The sequence below is a fragment of the Syngnathus acus genome, chromosome 21, assembly GCF_901709675.1.
Source record: "Syngnathus acus chromosome 21, fSynAcu1.2, whole genome shotgun sequence".
In the NCBI taxonomy this organism is placed as follows: domain Eukaryota; kingdom Metazoa; phylum Chordata; class Actinopteri; order Syngnathiformes; family Syngnathidae; genus Syngnathus; species Syngnathus acus.
This window is the reverse complement of record NC_051105.1, coordinates 14,523,185-14,544,931: the sequence shown is the minus strand read 5'-3', so window position 1 is coordinate 14,544,931 and position 21,747 is coordinate 14,523,185.

Genomic DNA, 21,747 nt, shown 5'->3' with positions numbered 1-21,747 from the left:
TTGTTACACTTATTACAGACAGTTCATACATACATGAGGGTGTGTTTTAAAATATTTTAGAAAATTCTTGTTATATTCTGAACACAGAAATACATGTTAATATTTGCTCCAAAACAGAATAATTTAGAATGCCTTTATTGTTGTTGTACAACAGGTATCACTCAGTGGTGTCATCACTCACCTGGAAAAGCCCAAGTCCCATGTTAGTCTGGTCTTTGGGAACTTTACAAGTGCATTTAACACCCTGTAACCACATCTCATGAGAAGTAAGGTGCTCCAGTGAACACCAACCCTCACCTCGTCCTTCGGGTTGTCTCCTTCCTCTTAGGAAGGGAGCAGAGGGTCAGGGGTAAATGGTAATCTCAGTTCAGTCAAGGCAATATCCACTTCTCTTCACTCTGTACACTAGTTGCAGGAGCACCACCCTCTGAATAACACACATCAAATACTCTGACACTGTTATCATGGACTCCACTAACACAGATGGACTTCTACAGGCTGAACTGGACACTTTTTCACTGTGGTCCATTGTCTGGATTCAAATGAATGGAACTTTGGAGTATTTGATGAGTTGCTTTTGCATCTAGGGTCACACAAGGTTGTATTTCCAGTATTAGCAGTAACAGGTTGTGCTCTCGGGTCCAAGCTGACAGTCTCTCAACCGCATCCCTGTAGGCAGACTCGTCTCCTGCACTCTGAGATGAGCCCGACTACAACATCAATAAATTTGATGACATCATCAGCAAATTTGATGATGGTGTACAGTGAGTACAGTAAGGGATGCATCCTTGTGGGTAGCCAGTGCTGATTGTTATGGTGTGGGTGTGGTGAGGCCCAAATTTGACAGTTTGTAGGCGTTCTGTTTGGATGTCTTTTATCCATCTGCAGATAGTGATGAGCTGGCCAAGGAGGATCAGTTTGTTGGTGAGGATGTTCAGGATATTGGTGTTGAATGCTGAACTGTCATCGATGAATAGCATTCTCATGAAGAGCTTACCTGTTGCATTTTATGCTAAAGCTCTGATTGCCAATTGTAACACCATGTGGCAGGTGTTTGTCCATGTGATGAGTCCGTGTGTCGGATAGGGCAATTCACTTTAGAATTTTGAAACTGTTTACTTTGTGAAAACGAGATTTTCTTCCTGAAATACTGGTCTTTGAATGCACCCCGCTTCAATGGCAGAACGCGGATGAATTTAAAGACATCACATGAGAATAATCCTTTATAAAAATTAAAATTGACTGACGCAAACGTGAGTTCCTCATGTTTTTATTGAAAACAACATAGTGCTGACGCCGTACGACATGGGTTTTTCGCTTTCCAAATAAGGGGTCGTCACTAATTATTTGTGTTTAGATAAATGTCTGAGCTATAATGGTGTAATTAATGATTAAAACTTGAAAGTATCTGTTTGTTGTATTCGTTTATATGTTTAATAAAGACAAAGCCATCACAAAACTGTTGTAATTATTTAGATTTTGATCTAAATTTGCCTTGAATAAAGACTAAGCAGTCACATGAATTAACAGAAAAAATGGACAGCCAGACTCGGACTCGGACTCATGGTCAAGAGGCCGGACTCGGTGCAAAAATCCGACCGAGTCCACAGCCCTAGTTCTAATATCTAATTATCCATTGGTAGGGCATTCCAAAGCTCTGGAGCCCGAATAGAAAATGCTCTAGCCCATATATATATATATATATTTTTTTGTTTTGCACTCATCCAACTGGGAGTGGCCTTTGAGGGTGCTGGACTTCTCCGTTGTTGGAATTACTTGTAACTGTGAGAGATGGTGTCGCCGCCCTCTACTGTTTATGGTTTGGTATTGCAGCAACAAGAGAAAGAAAAAGTGTGTATATATGTATATATATATATATATATAATACACATACATATTTAGGAGAAAGAAAAAGTGTGTATATATATATATATATATATGTGTGTATATATATATATATATAGTGAGTGAGAGCGAGAAAGATACATACATACGTATATATATATATATAGATATGTATATATGTATATATATATATATGTATATATGTATATATATATATATATATATATATATGTATATATATATATACATATATATATATATGTATATATATATATATATATATATATACGTATATATATATATACATATATATATATATATGTATATATATATATATGTATATATATACGTATGTCATCGTGAAAAAAAAGTCCTACTCCCATTCCCTATGAAAGTGATACTTCTTACTATGGCCAGCTGCCCCACTCATTTTTATACCCTTTCTTAAGTTTAAGAGAAAAAACAGGGTTCTGACAATTGGAGGGAACTCGCGAGCTAGCGTGTTTGTGTTGTGTTGTTAGTACCGTTGTTTGTACACGCGTCAAGTGCGAAAAAAAAAATAAAAAATGTAATATCACGCAATCGACCAATAGTGGCTTGGCGATCGACGTATTGCGCACCCCTGCTCTAGACCCTGCAGACATTTTTTTGGCCCTCGGGGTCACTAAGAGACTAGCGTTTTGCGTGCGGAGGTTACGAGACGGAACGTAAGGAACGTAAGGAACAACTAGGTCAATGAGATATGAAGGCGCTAAACCATGCAATGATTTATAGGTTAATAGAAGAACCTTGAAGTCACATCTTAAATGGACCGGAAGCCAATGTAAGTTGGCTAATATTGGGGTAATGTAATCAAATCTTCCTGCCCGTGAGAGCAGCCTTGCCGCAGCATTTTGTACTAACTGTAGACTTTTGATACTGGACTTAGGAAGACCAGAGAATAATGCGTTACAGTAGTCCAGGCGCGACGTAATAAACGCATGTATAATAGTTTCCGCATCACCGGTCGAGAGGATCGGACGAATCTTAGCAATATTACGACGATGAAAAAATGCAATTCTAGTTATGTTCTTAATGTGCTTTTGAAAGGAGAGCGTTTGGTCAAATATTACCCTGAGATTAGTTACAGTATCGCTCTGAGTGATAGTACGGTTATCAATAGTTATAGTGGTTTCCTTAAAGTCAAAGTCAAAGTCTGCTTTGTCAATTTCTTCACATGCCAAGACACACAAAGAAATCGAAATTACGTTCCCACTATCCCACGGTGACAAGACATAGTACACAATATACATACAAGTAAACAACACAAAAAAATAAATGGTGATAACGTGCTGGACCAATTATCTCAGTTTTATCTGGGTTAAGACGAAGGGAATTAAGAGACATCCATTGCTCAATCTCCGCTAGGCACGCCTCAAGATTACAACAGTCCCGCGGATCTGTCATCGATAACGGCATATATAATTGTCATCCGCATAACATTGAAAATTAATATTTACGTATTATGTCCCCAAGCGTAATATAAATAGCTCAGCGGACTAGTGGTAGAGTGTCCGCCCTGAGACTGGAAGGTTGTGGGTTCAAACCCCGGCCGGGCCATACCAAAGACTTTAAAAATGGGACCCATTGCCTCCCTGCTTGGCACTCAGCATTAAGATTTGGAATTGGGGGGTTAGATCACCAACTGATTCCCGAGCGCGGCACCGCTGCTGCTCACTGCTCCCCTCTCCCCCAGGGCATGGATTAAAATCACACGGGGATGGGTTAAATGCAGAGGACAAATTTCACCACACCCAGGTGTGTGTGTGACGATCATTGGGACTTTAATCCTTAATCTTTAATGTGTGTGTGACGATCATTGGGACTTTAACTTAACTTTTAACTTAACTTAAATAGAATTGGTCCGAGTACCGATCCCTGTGGGAAACCACACGTAACATTATAGAGCTCAGAGGTCGCATTGCCATGGACCACTCGGTGCGTCCTGTCTGATAGATAGGAATAGAACCAGTCTCGTGCTGACCCTGAAATACCAACACAGCTTGTAAGATGCTCTAATAAAATATCGAAGTCTACAGTGTCGAAGGCAGCACTAGGATCGAGTAATAACAATACCGATGAAATGTTTGAATCCATAGCTATGAGGAGATCATTAGTCACTTTAGCAAGTGCTGTCTCGGTGGAATGATTAGCTCTAAAACCAGACTGAAAAGATTCATATCGATTATTGCCGACTATGTAATCAATAAGCTGCTGCGCTACTACCGTAATTTTCGGACTACAAGTCGCGTTTTTTTTCCATAGTTTGGGTGGGGGGGCGACTTATAATGAGCGACTTATGTGTTGTTTTTTTTTTAATTTTCAAAAATGTTCCAAAAAAAAAAGTGAAACCGCACTAAACGAACCGCGATGTCGCAAGGGATTACTGTAATTTGAATTTCAAGTGACGTCAGCAGCGCGACGCGGCGTGGCGCGGCGGTTGTTTACATAAAGGACAAAGATTGATCACGGGATGACGAAGATGACGAAGGGCCCCACTACGACCGGCATCATTCGGTCATGGCTTTTACGCACGCCCGGTCCTATTCTATGGAGCTCTCTTCCACTTCCGTGGCTGGAAGTCCACGCCGCCACACGCCTGGAAGTTTGTTTTGTTAAATAAAGAGCCGTTTACCAAACCCACGTCTTTCCTTGAACTTTGTTAACACTACAATATAGTTATATAGTAGATCTGTGGAATAACGACGAGGCTGATGTCAGGGCGCACGCGCGGCGTTGTTGACAAAGGACAAGGAATTTGATCGATGGATTTAATGATTTAGAGTGCACAGATGGTTTGATAATACTATTGCTTATATCAGGGGTGGCCAACCAGTCAGAGACTAAGAGCCACATTTTTTACTGTCATCGCAAAGAGCCACATCATACACATGAGCACACATGAACATCCCCCCCCCACACACACACACACTCACACACACGCACACACACACACACATGCACACTCACACGCACAAACGCGCGCGCGCATACACACACCTCTGCTCAGCCAAATTTATTGTGTGACATTATCATGTCACGCACCAACATGATAATGACAAATTGACTCCTACAGTACTAAAACCACAGACCACATTTTCAACAATGAACATTGTGTGCATTGTCTCACACAGACAAGCTCTGTTCAACAAATTCCACAAACAAAAACATAATAAGTTCGTTTTAGTTTGTCGCTTTCAGGAGACAAGATTTCAATAACGTCACTGAGGCATTTTTTAACAAACTCCACTTCATTGTATGGCTTTTTAGCCCGTGCAATGTTCCAAGCCAGTTGAAACAATGCAAGTGTGACAGTCTCCGAGTGCTTCGTAATTTTTTTGAAAAACTGTACCTATTTTTCTGCCTGACTTTTCAGTGTCCAAACTTGTGCTTGCGAAATTCAGTCCCTTTTGGAAAGTCCTTATCGATATTGGCATGAAGTGAGCTGAAGTGGCGCTGAACATTTGAAGCTTTTAAATGCGCTAATGACGTCCGACATATCAGGCAGAATGGCTTGCCATTGCGTTCAACAAAAAACAACTTTAACTCTGTTAAAAACGTCCTGTGTTCATCCTCATATATTCGTTTAGCTGTGCATTTTTTCCTTGCCATTTTTAGAGCGAAATTGACACTCCTCAAATGGGTTTGTCCCTCCTACTTTGCGAGATTTCACCTCACGCGCATGCGCGTTTGACCAAAATACCATATTGAACTTGTCATGTCTCGTCCCCAGTTTTGTGATGTGTATAGGTTGTCATCATTTCTGTGTGTCTGTGTGCTCGCCCCTCCCTTCCTGTGTGCCCTTGATTAGTGTAATCACACTCACCTGCCTCTTGTTGCCTGTGTTGTATTTGTTCTGTTTGTGTGCCACTCGATGTCGGAGCATTGTGGACAATGCATGTGTCACTGCCACGAGGTTGTTTGGTTCCTGTCTTTTGTTCCACGTTTTTGTCGGTCAGTCCGGTTAGTTTTGATGTTAAGTCACGTCGGTTTGCCGGGTCTGTCTTTTGAGTTTGCTGCAATAAACCCTGTTCCAAGCTGCACTTGGTCGCCCTGCTCCATTTCCACACTCCGTTCGTGACAGAATGCTCCGACCACTACAGCGGCCAGTGCTTGGACCTCCCTCCACCATCAGCTCCCACTGCGACGCCCGATCCACGTCCATCGTCTGAGCAGGTTCCAACGCGATCGGCTCCGCGGTCGCCATCGGAGTGTTTCTGGCGACAGCAGCTTCGCGGCCGCGATCGGACTCCACTGCCACGACGCCGGACACGCGGCCGCCATCGGAGTGCCTCCCGGAGTCATCGGACTCGCGGTCGCCATCGGGCTCCACCCCAGCGTCGCAGGGCCCTTTGACGTCGCCCGACTCCAAGCCAGCTGCGCCGGACCCGCGATCGTCCCTGGCCCTACTCCCACTGCTGCGGCGCGTGGTGGCTCTTGCTGCTGCCACAGCTCCGCCTTACGGATGCTGCTGATTGCGGTCCGGACTTTCGAGTGCCGCTGATTGCGGCGAGGACTTTTTTTTTTTTTTTATCCGCCCGAGTGCGGGTTTGTGTGAGTGACCGCCCGAGTGCGGGTTTGTATGAGTAGCCGCCCGAGTGCGGGTTTGTGTGTGTAGCCGCCCGAGTGCGGTTCGGTTCCCCTTGTCGCAGCCCGAGTGCGGTTCGGTTCCCCTCGTCGCCGCCCGAGTGCGGTTCGGTTCCCCAAGTCGCCGCCCGAGTGCGGTGCGGTTCGGTTCCCCAAGTCGCCGCCCGAGTGCGGTGCGGTTCTGTTTCCCAAGTCGCCGCCCGAGTGCGGTGCGGATCGGTTCCCCTCGTCGCCGCCCGAGTGCGGTGCGGATCGGTTCCCCAAGTCGTCGCCCGAGTGCGGTGCGGTTTCCCAAGTCGCCGCCCGAGTGCGGTGCGATTCGGTTCCCCAAGTCGCCACCCGAGTGCGGTTCTGTGCCCCAAGTCGCCGCCCGAGTGCGGTTCTGTGCCCCAAGTCGCCGCCGAGTGCGGTTGTTACCCCAGTCGCCGTCGTGCGTGGTCCAGGCTGTTCTAGAGACCAGTAGGGTCGTCTGGACTGATGCGCTAACCCCCCGCCCCCCCGCGTGCCGCCGTGGGGGGTTGGGTTTTTGGGACGTCGAGAGCCGTCCCCTGTGGGGGGGGTTCTGTCATGTCTCGTCCCCAGTTTTGTGATGTGTATAGGTTGTCATCGTTTCTGTGTGTCTGTGTGCTCGCCCCTCCCTTCCTGTGTGCCCTTGATTAGTGTAATCACACTCACCTGCCTCTTGTTGCCTGTGTTGTATTTAAGTTCTGTTTGTGTGCCACTCGATGTCGGAGCATTGTGGACAATGCATGTGTCACTGCCACGAGGTTGTTTGGTTCCTGTCTTTTGTTTCACGTTTTTGTCGGTCAGTCCTGTTAGTTTTGATGTTGAGCCACGTCGGTTTGCCGAGTCTGTCTTTTGAGTTTGCTGCAATAAAGCCTGGTCCAAGCTGCACTTGGTCGCCCTGCTCCATTTCTACACTCCATCCGTGACAGAACTCAAGCGAAGCAAATACGCACAAAAAATAAACACAAATGTTGATATGAACGTAAAAGAGTCGCATGGAACCAGCCAAAGAGCCGCGGGTTGGCCACCACTGGCTTATATAATACTTATTTGATATCTAATTGACCGTTTTTTTCCATGTATAATGCGCAAAATTTAACTAATTTATTGTCCTAAAATCCGGGGGGCGCATTATACATTGGTACAATTTTTTTTACATTTTTTTTTTTTTTTTCTTTGAAGAAAATCATGGTACAACAATTTTGAAGAAAATCTTGTCACGGATGGAGTGTGGAAAGGAAGAGGGCGACCAAGTGCAGCTTGAACCAGGGTTCATTGGAGGAACTCAAAACACAGACTTGGTAAACTAACATAACTCTCTAACAAAACCAACAACAGGACTGACCGACAAAGACGTGGAACAAAAAGACAGGGGGACATTACCAAAGACAGGAACAGAAACCTGTGTTATTGTCAAATATTGTTTGTTTTTTAATCTCCATCGCGGACTGGACGTCATACGGAGGCAGTATCACTGCGCATGCGCACTATGGATCCGATGCGAATAGTCCTCTTCTCTTCTTGACTGACAATGAATGTGATAGTTTAATACATACAATCAGCAAATAACAAAATACGTATTACAGGTAATATTTTATTTCACAACACTTTGCCTTCTTCCTTTCATCTCTGCTGTTCACTTCAAACACGCTCCATACGAACGCAATGCTCTCGTATCAGACGCTTGCTCGATCACCTGCTCGTTTGCTGTCACAATGTACCCTACACAAATCTTAAACATTTGTTGCGGCTCCGAGTCACGACGAGGGGCAAGTTTTGGTTTCCAAGGGTGTTTTTATTCCTCTTCAACTTCTCTCCCATACAGAGCCGCCTTTTTCACATGTCCGCACGTCACTTTCCTCTCTTTTCATTTTAACCTAACTGATCGCGGTGGTCGGCACGGTGGCGCACTGGGTAGCACGTCCGCCTCACAGTTAGGAGGGTGCGGGTTCGATTCCACCTCCGGCCCTCCCTGTGTGGAGTTTGCATGTTCTCCCCGGGCCCGCGTGGGTTTTCTCCGGGCACTCCGGTTTCCTCCCACATCCCAAAAACATGCTTGGTAGGCCGATTGAAGACTCCAAATTGTCCCTAGGTGTGAGTGCGAGTGCAAATGGTTGTTTGTCTCTGTGTGCCCTGCGATCGGCTGGCAACCGGTTCAGGGTGTCCCCCGCCTACGGCAGTCGGAGAAATCAACGCCAACAAAAAAAATACATCCAGCCTAGTTAAGACCATACCAAAGACTATAAAAATGGGACCCATTGCCTCCCTGCTTGGCACTCAGCATTAAGGGTTGGAATTGGGGGGTTAGAATTTCTGCATGCGCAGTGATAAAGCTCGGCTGGATATTCGGCTTGATCCAAGATGGCGCCGCCCTGCGTGCAGCCTGTTGCAACAGCTCTCCCTTCTTTCCTCCCTTTTTCACTCTTATTTATTATTTCTAGTTTTCTTTCTAAGTTTTTCTCTCTACTAGGGGGAACTTTGTGCAAGCCTGCACATGTTAAACCTAGTTCGGGAGCTTTTTTGGCCGTAGTCCTCCTTTTCTCGTTACTTTTTCAACCGGCGCGTGGTGGTGCATTCAGTGGAGTCGCCGCGAGTCTCATTGTTTACAGCCGAGACCAGCTGCTTGCCGCACGACCCAGATCCTACTACTTCGCCACGAAACCTAAGGTTCCGGAGGAACTAAGAAGACGGAGGAGAGGCTGTAGAGGATCGGGAAAGAGGAAAAAGCAGCCGTGTTTACCGACCGTTGTAACGGGAAATGTCCGCTCGCTACACGGGAAGATGGATGAACTCGCGGCTCTGACACGATTCTACGGACTATACAGGGACGCGAGTCTGCTGTGTTTTTCTGAATCGTGGCTGACTGACACCATCCCGGACTCCGCTGTTTCTCTACCCGGGTTCAGACTGGAGAGAGCGGATAGGAGTGCAGCTCAGACCGGTAAGACGAGAGGCGGTGGAATCGCGGTTTACATAAATGAAGCGTGGTGCAAGCAGTCCCATGTTTACGTCAGAGAGAAACACTGCTCCGAGGACATCGAGTTTCTGACTATAAGCATGAGACCTTACTACCTCCCGAGGGAATTTGGACATATTATTCTGGTGTGTGTCTACATTCCCCCGTCTGCAAATGCGGCGCGTGCGCGTGACGTCATTCACAGCGCCGTGTGCAAGCTGCAGACAGACCATCCACGGGCCTTCATTGCCATTACCGGTGATTTCAATCATGCCTCTCTGTCTTCCACGTTGCCCACCTTCACTCAGTACGTAAACTGTGCTACCAGGGACAATAAGATACTGGACCACTTCTATTGCAATGCTGAGGGAGCATTCACAGCGTCTGCCCTCCCCCCACTGGGCCGCTCGGATCACAACCTGGTACTACTCACCTCCCAATACTCACCCAAGGTGAGAAGAGGCAGGTAAAGGAAGTGAGGGTGTGGAGCGAGGAAGCCATTGAACATCTGAGAAGCTGCCTTGAGTCTACCGACTGGGAAGTTTTCTACAGTGATCATGGCGAGGACATCGACGCCCTCACTGACTGCATCACGGATTACATTAATTTTTGCGTTGAGAGCACAATACCTACTAAGAGGGTGTGTTGCTACTCAAATAACCACCCCTGGATGACCCCGCATCTGAAAGCCCTTATCAACAAGAAGTGGTGGGCTTTTAGACGCGGGGACAGAGAGGAGCAGAAGAGGCTGCAGCATCTGCTCCAGAGGACGATCCGCGAAGCAAAGCGGGAGTACGCCAGGAGGATGGAGGAGGAACTCGCACAGAGGAACGTGCGGGATGTGTGGCGTGGCCTGAGGACTATGTCTGGTTCTGGACGGAGAGCGAGTGGCAGCATTGACGGGGATCAACGCTGGGCGGATGAGCTTAACCAGCACTTCAACCGGTTTGGCCTGTCCCCACTCCCTCTCACCCCCCTGTCCGCTGCCCCCCCCAGCCTCCCACTGCCTGGATACCTGGATCCACCCCCCCGCCTGCCTCATGGACAATCAACCCACTCCCCCCTGCTTCATGGCCACTTAACACCCTCCCGCCCACCACATGGACAATCACTCATCTCTCTCAATGACTCACCACGGCCTTCAACCTCATCTCAGCCCCCTCCCCTCTCCTTCACTCCTGCTCAGGTGAGGAGAGAGCTGGGGAAGCTGAAACAGAGAAAGGCCCCGGGACCGGATGGCATCTCCCCCAGGCTGCTACGGACATGTGCTGATGATCTCTGCCATGTTCTGTGCCACCTGCTCAACCTGAGCCTCAGCCTGGCGAAGGTGCCCAGCGCATGGAAGACATCCTCCATCGTCCCAGTTCCCAAAACACCGCGCGCCAAGGAACCGGCCCACTTCAGACCCATCGCCCTCACTTCCCACATCATGAAGGTGACGGAACGCCTGGTTCTCAGCCACCTCTGCTCCGTGGTGAGCCCCACTCTGGATCCGCTGCAGTTTGCCTACAAGATCGGCACTGGGGTGGAAGACGCCGTCATCTACCTGCTGCAGCGGACGCTCACCCACCTGGAGTCCGCCGGCAGCGCTGTGAGGGTCATGTTCTTTGACTTCTCCAGTGCCTTCAATACCATCTCGCCGGCCCTGCTACGAGTGAAGATGCTAGACACTGGAGTGGACCATCACCTCACTGACTGGACCATTGACTACCTCACTAACCGGCCCCAGTACGTGCAACTGCATGGCTGCCGATCAGAGGTGGTAGTCTGCAGCACTGGAGCACCTCAGGGCACAGTCCTGTCTCCATTCCTTTTCACACTGTACACCTCGGACTTCACGTATAACACTGATATCTGCTATCTCCAGAAGTTCTCCGATGACTCAGCTATTGTTGGCTGTATGTCTAAGGGGGGCGAGCTGGAGTACCTGTCGGCCATCAGCGCCTTTGTGGACTGGTGTGATCACAATCACCTGTGCTTGAACACCAGTAAGACGAAGGAGCTGGTGATTGACTTTAGGAGAGGAGCACCTCCCCACTCACCGGTGAACATCCAGGGTCGGGACATTGAGGTCGTGGACAGTTTTAGGTACCTGGGTGTTCACCTCAACAATAAACTGAACTGGACTGATCACATGAACGCCGTCTACAAGAAAGGACAGAGTCGCCTCCACCTCCTGAGGAGACTCAACTCCTTTGGAGTGAGCAGGCCTCTGTTAAAAACCTTTTATGACTCAGTGGTAGCCTCTGCCATCCTCTACGCTGTGGTCTGTTGGGCTCCGAGCAGCACAGAGAGGGATAGGAAGAGGCTCAACAAACTGGTTAAGAGGGCCAGCTCTGTGGTGGGCTGCCCTCTTGACACTGTTGAGGAGGTGGGCGAGAGGAGGGTGCTAGCCAGGCTAGCATCCATCAGGAACAACCCCTCTCACCCACTGCATCTGACTTTGGAGAACTTGAGCAGCTCCTTCAGTCAGAGACTCAGACTCCCCCCGTGTAAGAAGGAACGCTATCGCAGCTCCTTCATCCCCACCGCAATCAGGCTGTACAATGACAACCTGTAAACACATCCTTCTGTGCAATACTTTCCCCGTAACGTGCAATTCTTAACCCCAATGTGCAATTTAAGCCCAATGTGCAATATTCTCTGCCACACAATGCATAGATCTATTTCACTTCTATAACCCGTGCAATATTTCTCTTTGTAATTAGCATTGCTAAACTCCATACACTTCATACACTTTACGACACTTTACCACTATTTTATCTTCTTTCTGTAAATATTCATAGCTCATATTTTTAGTTTTACTACAATTGCTGTTATTTTTCCATATTTCTTTTTTTATATTGTATTCTATTTATTATACCGGAAGACTACGGTCCTGAAGTCTCTTTTTGCACCTTTATCCCCCAACTTGTACCTTCCTGTAAATCGAGCTGTTGTTACATGCAGTTTCTCACACGTGAGATTAATAAAGTTCCTCTTATCTTATCACCAAATGATTCCCGAGCGCGGCGCCGCTGCTGCTCACTGCTCCCCTCTCCCCCAGGGGATGGATCAAAATCACACGGGGATGGGTCAAATGCAGAGGACAAATTTCACCACACCCAGATGCGTGTGTGACGATCATTGGGACTTAAAAAAAAAAAAAAGAAATAGTCAAAATTTGGGTGCGTATTATACATGGGTACAGGCTTTTTTCCAGCATTGACATGCCATTTTTAGGGTGCGTATTATACATGGGGGCGCATTATACATGAAAAAAAACGGTATATATTGTTATATGGGCCTGTGGAATATTTTGAAGTGCAAGCGCCGTCAGGTGCGCGCACCCATTGTTGACAAAGGACGATCGATGGATTTAATGATTTGGAGTGACACAGATGGTTTGATAACATTATTGCTTATATAATAGTTATTTGATATATAATTTATATATATCGTTATATGGGCCTGTGGAATATTTTGAAGTGCAAGCGCCGTCAGCGGCGCACACGCATTGTTGACAAAGGACGATCCATGGATTTAATGAATTGGAGTGACACAGATGGTTTTATTAACGTGTTATTTATGTAATAGTTTTTTGAATAACTAAATAATAATAATAATTTTACGTCAGGGCTCTTCGTTTGTGTTTATGTCACGTTAGCATACCTATCGTTTAGCCTGTTGTTGCTCGTTCATGACTGTTCTTGGTGTTGGATTTTGTCTTATACATTGCCCCCCAAAATGCGACTTATACTCCGGAGCAACTTATATATGTTTTTTTTCACATTTTTGGGCATTTTATGGCTGATGCGACTTATAGTCCGAAAATTACGGTACTTTTTCAAGAAGTTTTGCTATGAATGGGAGATTTGAAACTGGCCTATAATTACTGAGACAGTCCGGGTCGAGATTTGGTCGCTTAAGTAGCGGTTTAATGATAGCGGTTTTAAAAGCTGTTGGCACTATCCCAGAGGAGACAGACAGATTAATTATATTTAAGACGGACGGTCCTATAGTTTGGCTGGAAGCGGGTCGAGTAAACATGTTGTTTGTTTAGCCGCACTAACCAATTGTGTACGCCTTTCAAGGGACACGCTTTTAAAATGTGAGAGGGTTATTGCATGATCGTCAGCGCCGGTAGTCGGCGGTCTCGACTGAGCGATTTGAATGGTCATCTTGATCTCATCTTTAATGGATTCAATCTTTCGAGCGAAAAATTTCATGAACTCGAGTGGAAGGAGCTATCGGAGGTCAGCTGGCGTAGTGTTAGCTTTGCCACTGTATCAAATAAGTATTTAGGATTGTTTTTATTGAGATTAATAACTTGCAAGAAATAATTAGTTTTTGGTAAGATAAGCGCATCTTTATATTTCAGGAGGCTGTCATGCCATGCCTGATGGAAAACCTCAAGTTATCCGTCTATTGCGGATAATTGGTTCCACCCACTATAGGTGAAAATCTGTGATGTAGATATACGTATATATTATATATAATATTGTTACAATATCCACAAAAGACTTTTATGAACTTTTATTGATTTTTCAAACACTGTATTGTACTTTTCAAATATTTTTTGTATTTTTAAACACTTTAGTAAACATTTTAAAGTCAAACTAATTTTCAGAAACATTCTTATTTATTTAAATAAATAAGAAAATAAATAAGAGTAAATATATTGTTACAATATCCACACAAGACTTTTAGGAACCTTTATGGTAGTTTTACAGACTTTTTTTTTTTAAACACTTTTTTGTATTTTTAAACACTTTTGTAAAAATTTTAAAGTCAAACTGACTTTAAGAAACATTCTTATTTATTTCAGTAAATAAGAAGATAAATAAGGCGGCTCGGTGGCGCACTGGGTAGCACGTCCGTCTCACAGTTAGGAGGGTGCGGGTTCGATTCCACCTCCGGCCCTCCCTGTGTGGAGTTTGCATGTTCTCCCCGGGCCCGCGTGGGTTTTCTCCGGGCACTCCGGTTTCCTCCCACATCCCAAAAACATGCTTGGTAGGCCGATTGAAGACTCCAAATTGTCCCTAGGTGTGAGTGCGAGTGCAAATGGTTGTTTGTCTCTCTGTGCCCTGCGATTGGCTGGCAACCGGTTCAGGGTGTCCCTCGCCTACTGCCCAATGACGGCTGGGATAGGCTCCAGCACTCCCGCGACCCCCGTGGGGACTAAGCGTTTCAGAAAATGGATGGATGGAAGAAGATAAATAAGAATAAATAAATTGCTACAATGTCCGCACAAGACTTTTATGAACCTTTTATGAAGTGTAAACGTGTCAGGCTCCTCTCTGCTCTTGCGTGCAGCCCAGCAAGAGGGCATCCGCACAAGACTTTTATAATTTTATTTTTAAACACTCTATTGTACTTTTAAATATGTTATTGTATTTTAAACACTTTTCCACCTCCGTAACATTAATCGCCTCCGTCCATCACTCACTCCACACAGCGCTGCTATCCTGGTCCACTCTTGTCACCTCCCGTCTGGATTATTGCAACTCCATCCTTGTCGGTCTCCCCCACACACTTTTGTAAAAATTTTAAAGTCAAACTGACTTTAAGAAACATTCTTATTTATTTCAGTAAATAAGAAGATAAATAAGAATAAATATATTGCTACAATGTCCGCACAAGACTTTTATAAACCTTTTATGAAGTGTAAACGTGTCAGGCTCCTCTCTGCTCTTGCGTGCAGCCCAGCGAGAGGGCATCCGCACAAGACTTTTATAATTTTATTTTTAAACATTCTATTGTACTTTTAAATATGTTATTGTATTTTAAACACTTTTCCACCTCCGTAACATTAATCGCCTCCGTCCATCACTCACTCCACACAGCGCTGCTATCCTGGTCCACTCTTGTCACCTCCCGTCTGGATTATTGCAACTCCATCCTTGTCGGTCTCCCCCACAAATCACTCACTCCACACAGCGCTGCTATCCTGGTCCACTCTTGTCACCTCCCGTCTGGATTATTGCAACTCCATCCTTGTCGGTCTCCTCCACAAACTCCTCCATAAATTGCAACTGGTCCAGAATGCTACTCGCATCGTCACAGGAACGCCTGTCCACCATCACATCACTCCCGTTCTACACCAACTCCTCTGGCTCCCCATAAAACAGCGCATTGACTATAAAATTCTCCTCCACACATTCAAGGCCATCCATAACCTCACCCTTCCATACCTGTCAGACCTTCTCCACATAAACATTCCCACCCGGTCTCTCAGGTCTGATTGCGGCGAGGACTTTTTTTTTTTTTTTATCCGCCCGAGTGCGGGTTTGTGTGAGTGACCGCCCGAGTGCGGGTTTGTATGAGTAGCCGCCCGAGTGCGGGTTTGTGTGTGTAGCCGCCCGAGTGCGGTTCGGTTCCCCTTGTCGCAGCCCGAGTGCGGTTCGGTTCCCCTCGTCGCCGCCCGAGTGCGGTTCGGTTCCCCAAGTCGCCGCCCGAGTGCGGTGCGGTTCGGTTCCCCAAGTCGCCGCCCGAGTGCGGTGCGGTTCTGTTTCCCAAGTCGCCGCCCGAGTGCGGTGCGGATCGGTTCCCCTCGTCGCCGCCCGAGTGCGGTGCGGATCGGTTCCCCAAGTCGTCGCCCGAGTGCGGTGCGGTTTCCCAAGTCGCCGCCCGAGTGCGGTGCGATTCGGTTCCCCAAGTCGCCACCCGAGTGCGGTTCTGTGCCCCAAGTCGCCGCCCGAGTGCGGTTCTGTGCCCCAAGTCGCCGCCGAGTGCGGTTGTTACCCCAGTCGCCGTCGTGCGTGGTCCAGGCTGTTCTAGAGACCAGTAGGGTCGTCTGGACTGATGCGCTAACCCCCCGCCCCCCCGCGTGCCGCCGTGGGGGGTTGGGTTTTTGGGACGTCGAGAGCCGTCCCCTGTGGGGGGGGTTCTGTCATGTCTCGTCCCCAGTTTTGTGATGTGTATAGGTTGTCATCGTTTCTGTGTGTCTGTGTGCTCGCCCCTCCCTTCCTGTGTGCCCTTGATTAGTGTAATCACACTCACCTGCCTCTTGTTGCCTGTGTTGTATTTAAGTTCTGTTTGTGTGCCACTCGATGTCGGAGCATTGTGGACAATGCATGTGTCACTGCCACGAGGTTGTTTGGTTCCTGTCTTTTGTTTCACGTTTTTGTCGGTCAGTCCTGTTAGTTTTGATGTTGAGCCACGTCGGTTTGCCGAGTCTGTCTTTTGAGTTTGCTGCAATAAAGCCTGGTCCAAGCTGCACTTGGTCGCCCTGCTCCATTTCTACACTCCATCCGTGACAGAACTCAAGCGAAGCAAATACGCACAAAAAATAAACACAAATGTTGATATGAACGTAAAAGAGTCGCATGGAACCAGCCAAAGAGCCGCGGGTTGGCCACCACTGGCTTATATAATACTTATTTGATATCTAATTGACCGTTTTTTTTCCATGTATAATGCGCAAAATTTAACTAATTTATTGTCCTAAAATCCGGGGGGCGCATTATACATTGGTACAATTTTTTTTACATTTTTTTTTTTTTTTTCTTTGAAGAAAATCATGGTACAACAATTTTTGAAGAAAATCTTGTCACGGATGGAGTGTGGAAAGGAAGAGGGCGACCAAGTGCAGCTTGAACCAGGGTTCATTGGAGGAACTCAAAACACAGACTTGGTAAACTAACATAACTCTCTAACAAAACCAACAACAGGACTGACCGACAAAGACGTGGAACAAAAAGACAGGGGGACATTACCAAAGACAGGAACAGAAACCTGTGTTATTGTCAAATATTGTTTGTTTTTTAATCTCCATCGCGGACTGGACGTCATACGGAGGCAGTATCACTGCGCATGCGCACTATGGATCCGATGCGAATAGTCCTCTTCTCTTCTTGACTGACAATGAATGTGATAGTTTAATACATACAATCAGCAAATAACAAAATACGTATTACAGGTAATATTTTATTTCACAACACTTTGCCTTCTTCCTTTCATCTCTGCTGTTCACTTCAAACACGCTCCATACGAACGCAATGCTCTCGTATCAGACGCTTGCTCGATCACCTGCTCGTTTGCTGTCACAATGTACCCTACACAAATCTTAAACATTTGTTGCGGCTCCGAGTCACGACGAGGGGCAAGTTTTGGTTTCCAAGGGTGTTTTTATTCCTCTTCAACTTCTCTCCCATACAGAGCCGCCTTTTTCACATGTCCGCACGTCACTTTCCTCTCTTTTCATTTTAACCTAACTGATCGCGGTGGTCGGCACGGTGGCGCACTGGGTAGCACGTCCGCCTCACAGTTAGGAGGGTGCGGGTTCGATTCCACCTCCGGCCCTCCCTGTGTGGAGTTTGCATGTTCTCCCCGGGCCCGCGTGGGTTTTCTCCGGGCACTCCGGTTTCCTCCCACATCCCAAAAACATGCTTGGTAGGCCGATTGAAGACTCCAAATTGTCCCTAGGTGTGAGTGCGAGTGCAAATGGTTGTTTGTCTCTGTGTGCCCTGCGATCGGCTGGCAACCGGTTCAGGGTGTCCCCCGCCTACGGCAGTCGGAGAAATCAACGCCAACAAAAAAAATACATCCAGCCTAGTTAAGACCATACCAAAGACTATAAAAATGGGACCCATTGCCTCCCTGCTTGGCACTCAGCATTAAGGGTTGGAATTGGGGGGTTAGAATTTCTGCATGCGCAGTGATAAAGCTCGGCTGGATATTCGGCTTGATCCAAGATGGCGCCGCCCTGCGTGCAGCCTGTTGCAACAGCTCTCCCTTCTTTCCTCCCTTTTTCACTCTTATTTATTATTTCTAGTTTTCTTTCTAAGTTTTTCTCTCTACTAGGGGGAACTTTGTGCAAGCCTGCACATGTTAAACCTAGTTCGGGAGCTTTTTTGGCCGTAGTCCTCCTTTTCTCGTTACTTTTTCAACCGGCGCGTGGTGGTGCATTCAGTGGAGTCGCCGCGAGTCTCATTGTTTACAGCCGAGACCAGCTGCTTGCCGCACGACCCAGATCCTACTACTTCGCCACGAAACCTAAGGTTCCGGAGGAACTAAGAAGACGGAGGAGAGGCTGTAGAGGATCGGGAAAGAGGAAAAAGCAGCCGTGTTTACCGACCGTTGTAACGGGAAATGTCCGCTCGCTACACGGGAAGATGGATGAACTCGCGGCTCTGACACGATTCTACGGACTATACAGGGACGCGAGTCTGCTGTGTTTTTCTGAATCGTGGCTGACTGACACCATCCCGGACTCCGCTGTTTCTCTACCCGGGTTCAGACTGGAGAGAGCGGATAGGAGTGCAGCTCAGACCGGTAAGACGAGAGGCGGTGGAATCGCGGTTTACATAAATGAAGCGTGGTGCAAGCAGTCCCATGTTTACGTCAGAGAGAAACACTGCTCCGAGGACATCGAGTTTCTGACTATAAGCATGAGACCTTACTACCTCCCGAGGGAATTTGGACATATTATTCTGGTGTGTGTCTACATTCCCCCGTCTGCAAATGCGGCGCGTGCGCGTGACGTCATTCACAGCGCCGTGTGCAAGCTGCAGACAGACCATCCACGGGCCTTCATTGCCATTACCGGTGATTTCAATCATGCCTCTCTGTCTTCCACGTTGCCCACCTTCACTCAGTACGTAAACTGTGCTACCAGGGACAATAAGATACTGGACCACTTCTATTGCAATGCTGAGGGAGCATTCACAGCGTCTGCCCTCCCCCCACTGGGCCGCTCGGATCACAACCTGGTACTACTCACCTCCCAATACTCACCCAAGGTGAGAAGAGGCAGGTAAAGGAAGTGAGGGTGTGGAGCGAGGAAGCCATTGAACATCTGAGAAGCTGCCTTGAGTCTACCGACTGGGAAGTTTTCTACAGTGATCATGGCGAGGACATCGACGCCCTCACTGACTGCATCACGGATTACATTAATTTTTGCGTTGAGAGCACAATACCTACTAAGAGGGTGTGTTGCTACTCAAATAACCACCCCTGGATGACCCCGCATCTGAAAGCCCTTATCAACAAGAAGTGGTGGGCTTTTAGACGCGGGGACAGAGAGGAGCAGAAGAGGCTGCAGCATCTGCTCCAGAGGACGATCCGCGAAGCAAAGCGGGAGTACGCCAGGAGGATGGAGGAGGAACTCGCACAGAGGAACGTGCGGGATGTGTGGCGTGGCCTGAGGACTATGTCTGGTTCTGGACGGAGAGCGAGTGGCAGCATTGACGGGGATCAACGCTGGGCGGATGAGCTTAACCAGCACTTCAACCGGTTTGGCCTGTCCCCACTCCCTCTCACCCCCCTGTCCGCTGCCCCCCCCAGCCTCCCACTGCCTGGATACCTGGATCCACCCCCCCGCCTGCCTCATGGACAATCAACCCACTCCCCCCTGCTTCATGGCCACTTAACACCCTCCCGCCCACCACATGGACAATCACTCATCTCTCTCAATGACTCACCACGGCCTTCAACCTCATCTCAGCCCCCTCCCCTCTCCTTCACTCCTGCTCAGGTGAGGAGAGAGCTGGGGAAGCTGAAACAGAGAAAGGCCCCGGGACCGGATGGCATCTCCCCCAGGCTGCTACGGACATGTGCTGATGATCTCTGCCATGTTCTGTGCCACCTGCTCAACCTGAGCCTCAGCCTGGCGAAGGTGCCCAGCGCATGGAAGACATCCTCCATCGTCCCAGTTCCCAAAACACCGCGCGCCAAGGAACCGGCCCACTTCAGACCCATCGCCCTCACTTCCCACATCATGAAGGTGACGGAACGCCTGGTTCTCAGCCACCTCTGCTCCGTGGTGAGCCCCACTCTGGATCCGCTGCAGTTTGCCTACAAGATCGGCACTGGGGTGGAAGACGCCGTCATCTACCTGCTGCAGCGGACGCTCACCCACCTGGAGTCCGCCGGCAGCGCTGTGAGGGTCATGTTCTTTGACTTCTCCAGTGCCTTCAATACCATCTCGCCGGCCCTGCTACGAGTGAAGATGCTAGACACTGGAGTGGACCATCACCTCACTGACTGGACCATTGACTACCTCACTAACCGGCCCCAGTACGTGCAACTGCATGGCTGCCGATCAGAGGTGGTAGTCTGCAGCACTGGAGCACCTCAGGGCACAGTCCTGTCTCCATTCCTTTTCACACTGTACACCTCGGACTTCACGTATAACACTGATATCTGCTATCTCCAGAAGTTCTCCGATGACTCAGCTATTGTTGGCTGTATGTCTAAGGGGGGCGAGCTGGAGTACCTGTCGGCCATCAGCGCCTTTGTGGACTGGTGTGATCACAATCACCTGTGCTTGAACACCAGTAAGACGAAGGAGCTGGTGATTGACTTTAGGAGAGGAGCACCTCCCCACTCACCGGTGAACATCCAGGGTCGGGACATTGAGGTCGTGGACAGTTTTAGGTACCTGGGTGTTCACCTCAACAATAAACTGAACTGGACTGATCACATGAACGCCGTCTACAAGAAAGGACAGAGTCGCCTCCACCTCCTGAGGAGACTCAACTCCTTTGGAGTGAGCAGGCCTCTGTTAAAAACCTTTTATGACTCAGTGGTAGCCTCTGCCATCCTCTACGCTGTGGTCTGTTGGGCTCCGAGCAGCACAGAGAGGGATAGGAAGAGGCTCAACAAACTGGTTAAGAGGGCCAGCTCTGTGGTGGGCTGCCCTCTTGACACTGTTGAGGAGGTGGGCGAGAGGAGGGTGCTAGCCAGGCTAGCATCCATCAGGAACAACCCCTCTCACCCACTGCATCTGACTTTGGAGAACTTGAGCAGCTCCTTCAGTCAGAGACTCAGACTCCCCCCGTGTAAGAAGGAACGCTATCGCAGCTCCTTCATCCCCACCGCAATCAGGCTGTACAATGACAACCTGTAAACACATCCTTCTGTGCAATACTTTCCCCGTAACGTGCAATTCTTAACCCCAATGTGCAATTTAAGCCCAATGTGCAATATTCTCTGCCACACAATGCATAGATCTATTTCACTTCTATAACCCGTGCAATATTTCTCTTTGTAATTAGCATTGCTAAACTCCATACACTTCATACACTTTACGACACTTTACCACTATTTTATCTTCTTTCTGTAAATATTCATAGCTCATATTTTTAGTTTTACTACAATTGCTGTTATTTTTCCATATTTCTTTTTTTATATTGTATTCTATTTATTATACCGGAAGACTACGGTCCTGAAGTCTCTTTTTGCACCTTTATCCCCCAACTTGTACCTTCCTGTAAATCGAGCTGTTGTTACATGCAGTTTCTCACACGTGAGATTAATAAAGTTCCTCTTATCTTATCACCAAATGATTCCCGAGCGCGGCGCCGCTGCTGCTCACTGCTCCCCTCTCCCCC